The sequence below is a fragment of the Oryzias melastigma genome, linkage group LG10 (genome assembly GCF_002922805.2).
Source record: "Oryzias melastigma strain HK-1 linkage group LG10, ASM292280v2, whole genome shotgun sequence".
NCBI classification, from domain to species: Eukaryota; Metazoa; Chordata; class Actinopteri; order Beloniformes; family Adrianichthyidae; genus Oryzias; species Oryzias melastigma.
In genome coordinates this window covers 7084539-7088706 of record NC_050521.1, presented here as the reverse complement: position 1 = coordinate 7088706, position 4168 = coordinate 7084539, and the positions used below count along the sequence as shown (strand labels likewise).

Genomic DNA, 4168 nt, shown 5'->3' with positions numbered 1-4168 from the left:
TGGGCAGTTACAGAATTTTTCAACAAAAGCATGAAAAGTGTCTTCAATTATAAGTGCAGATAGTTTCTTCTCAAGTGGTCACTGTCACTTTTGTTGAGAAAGTATCACCAGTCTTGTAGACTTAGTTTGGAAGAGTATTTAACAAGTGGCTTTTGCTGCCAACTATAAATCTATAGCGAGAAATTTGCTCCTCTAGACAAATTTGAAATATATTTGTTTATATTTAACAAACTAAAACATTGGTGAAGCCTATTACTGCTCACATTTTAAACTGCATTGCAAATTAGGAATTAATTGACTAAAGTTTAAGATTATTTTGCTTGCTTGATGATAATTTTTTTTGAAAAAAAAAGATTCTAACTACATATTGCTTTTTGTTTTATTTTTTTCCTAAAATTTCATTTTGTTTGGCATTGCAGGACCTGACTTGGACCAGTCAAACATTTATAAATCTGTGAGCATTTGTTATGGCAATGGGGCTGATGATATTACTAAAGCACACTTAAACTAAGTGCAGTTATTTAAGAAATAATGTTAGGGTTGTAAGGTAGTAATCAGCAATCAAACCACAGACTATATCAATTAGTTGCAGTCCAGTCCACCAGACACACAGGTCATAACAAGCTTACATAATGTGGTTTTCAGCAGTACTTGATTAATATGTTTTTATGCAGAACACTATCATTACATAGAAAAGAAAAGAACTTCTTAAGTAGTTTTTCTCTTCACTGTCTGAAACAAGTTTTTGGTGTGGTTATACTGCCCCCTAGTGTCTCTGACAAACAACACAGCAGCCACAGATCTCCAAATTTCAGACAAAATTTCAGTTTCATGTGAGATTCCAAGATGAGGCTGATAGAAAAGTAACACCTGAGTAAAACCTCAGAACTATTTCTGACTCACTTTGTTCAACACATTAAGCAAGTGAATAATATAACCAGAGTTTGCTTTTTTCTGTCTTAGACAAACCCAGAGACGCTCATACAAACCGTTATTACTTGATTCATTATTACAGTGCTCTACTTTCAGGGTTTAACAAACATTCACATACTGACTTAGTTACAAATTCAGCTCTATATCTGCGAATGAAAAAAGCAGACTACATACCTCCATCTTCTAAACCTGGCTAAACACTGCTGGGGTCACCGGCTTGCTGGAGCCTATCCCAGAACTGTTGAGGTACACCCTGGACAGGTCACCATTCCATCCAAGTACTCAAATTACAGTCAATTTTAAATCATGACATTAGCCCAAATGGGTTTTAAATCCAGGAATACTTTGAGATTCTCTGGCAAGGATGATTCAGGAGTAAAGTTATATAGCCGTGTCAAGGCAAGGCATCCTTTCTGTGTTGTGCCCCATACCAGCAGATCAGCCCAACAGAGAGCCTGAGGCCTGTGAAGAATTTAGTAACGCTTAGAAATTTTAAAGTTCCAGACCCACATTGTAACTCAACTTTAAAACATGAATAAAGTAAATGAAGACAACTCCCTAAGAGATGTAAATATTTTATCAAGCACATTAAAATTCTTAAAAACTTCTTATTAAGAATTGCTACAAAAAATACAATTAGTGAGTCATAAATTCCAAAACTCCAGGTTTAGAAATAAGTTTGCATTTGTTGCCAGTTTATTATTTAGCATCCATTGTATTCCCCACCTTCACCTAGCAACTGGGATAGGCTCCAGCAACCCAGTAACCCCAAAAGAAGAGATTTTGTTATTTTTTAGAAATAAATGGATGAAAGGATAATAGAGATTTTTGAAAACATTTTCAAAACTTGGTAAATGATTCACTCAATATGAAGCTTATTTACTGAAGTTTCCAAGTTTTCCAATTTAATGATTTGCAGCTCATTTTTAAATATGTATTCATGCCCAGAGAAAAAGTAAAATCATAAAAGTATAACAACAAATCAAATGGGCAAAAACTTTTTTTGTTCAAGAACTTTTAGACCATAGTATTAAGACATGAAATATAAAGTATGTAAAGCTTATTTTAAAACCCTGCAAAAGGAGCATAATTTATGTATCTTCTGAATTCTATTGGGAAAAGTCTCTTGTTGTAACGTTTAAACTAAAAAAGCTTCTTCCCAACCTGCCCCAATCAGAGACTGGTCCACTGAAAGGTTGAACCTCTTTGATCCAGGTTCACCCTGTCATCCTATTAGTGCTGCCTTCCTGCCCCACGGCTACTCAGCCAGAAAATAAGTCCCTAACCATCCCACTTTTAAGAAAATCCTAGTTTACCATTTATCATCCCCAACAGTGTGAAACAAGCAAATACATTTCTGATAGCCTACAAATCATAGGGTGATTCACTTCCTAATTGCTGTTTATTAACTTCAAAACACTGAAGTGAATTAACCACAGCGCCAAAAGCTTTCTCCCGACAAGGAGTGAAAGAAGCATAGCGAAACAAAATGGGGACATAGTACTAAATCCACTAATATTTTAAGTAATGCAATAGAGAGTAAGGAATGGAACAAATGTAATAGTCTGCACCCCTTGAAGATGACCTGACATATTGATCAAGGGGTGTGCTGTTTTTCCTTTTTTTCTTGGTTATATAAGTGTTGTGGCATGATGTTCATGTTCAGACCACTTCAACGCATCTGTAGTAGCTGGTCAGCATGTATCTGCTCTGATAATGGCCAATAACGACCTGGTAAGAGGGATGAAGACTCCACAGAACTCAACCGCTGAGGTCAAGAGAGGAGGAAGAGTTCAGGAGAAATGGAGGAGAGGAACAGACTGTGCAGAAAAAGAAACATCCAATAAAAAAAAGACATTGAAACTAGGTGTGACAGTGTAATAATCAAAATAGATAATAAATTGGACTCTTATGGTATTTCCAGGCCATGGTGCTGTACTATACCATATAAAAACTGGATTACATTGTAGCTGCAGTCTATGTCCCGGCCGAGTCATACCAAAGACTTTAAAAATGGGACCCAGTGCCTCCCTGCTTGGCACTCAGCACTAAGGAGTTGGACTGGGGGGTTAAACCACCAAATGGTTCCCGAGCGCGGCTGTGTCTGCAGCTCACCGCTCCCCCAGGGGATGGGTCAAATGCGGAGAACAAATTTCACACACCTAGGTGCGTGACAAATAGTGGGACTTTAACTTTAACTTTAGTTTAGTGTGTTCTGCCTGTTTTTTTGACTTGGCCTTTCAGTTCTCCAGATCTAATTGAGCATGAATGCTTCATAGATTCATGGAGCATGAACACCATGGCCCACCGTCATGGGTAGAGTCTGCACTTAGTGGGTAAGGGATGTATAGGCAGCAAAAAGGGGGACAATGAAAAAAGGGAAAGAAGGAAAAGGAATATTCCTGCAACTCTCCTTAGAGAAAGGAAACATGAAGGTGAGAAGTCCCGGTGGCTTCCTAAGGAACAGAAAAAATTAATACCCGGAGATTGACAACCATGCTTAGGGATGAGACACATTAAAGAGGAGCAGCTGTGGCGACATTTCTCTGGGACGGGGCAGGAGGTGGAGTAGCCACTGCAATTGGAAACAGGTCAGTAGTGCACGGTTATACATACCATGCAAAGGCTCGAAAAGGGATGCAGGAAAACCTGAATCTGGCATGGCTTTTATGGCTGCTGCTGGTGTTCTGCATCCGACGTGTCATTCTGCCCACCTAGCAGGTGGAGTTTTTTTTAATCTGCAGAAAGCTTGGTTAGGGATGCCCCAAGGTAGGTGGCTATGTCTTAACCGTATGTGTGTTGCAGGTCCCATGGCCAATTCAAGGGGAGGACTAACCATCGCTCCTTTTATACACAGGTGGAGCTAATGATCTGGATCAGCACCTTCCAGGTATTTAAGCCAGAGAAGGCCGTCAATCAGGCAGGTAGGCACAGCAGGAGGCGGAGGAGCAGCAGGTCATTGAGTTGTGCAATTGTGTTTGGTTCTCTTTTTTTGTCTTTATTTCCTCAGCAGTCTTACACTACTGGGTTTTCTTAGTTTAGTTTGGGGTTGGACCTTGACAGTCTTTTGTGTGGGCTTGCTTTGTTTCTTCCTCTTGTTAATTAGATCCAATCAGGGAGCTACTGACTCTGACGGTCAACATGGTGGGGTCAGTAGTCTCGGAGTTATTTTCTATTTTCTATTTGGCCAAGGATTTTTTTTTTCCTGTTCGAACCAGCAAACTAATATTTTCAT

At 39.1% G+C, this 4168-nt stretch overlaps 1 non-coding gene across 1 annotated transcript; it reads right to left on the bottom strand.

The window, feature by feature from the left end:
* Positions 1–3674: 3674 nt before the first annotated feature.
* On the bottom strand, positions 3675–3788 carry LOC112153818. The gene has a single exon (XR_002920551.1). It is a non-coding gene; the product is annotated as a U6atac minor spliceosomal RNA (small nuclear RNA).
* Between the last annotated feature and the right edge of the window lie 380 nt (positions 3789–4168).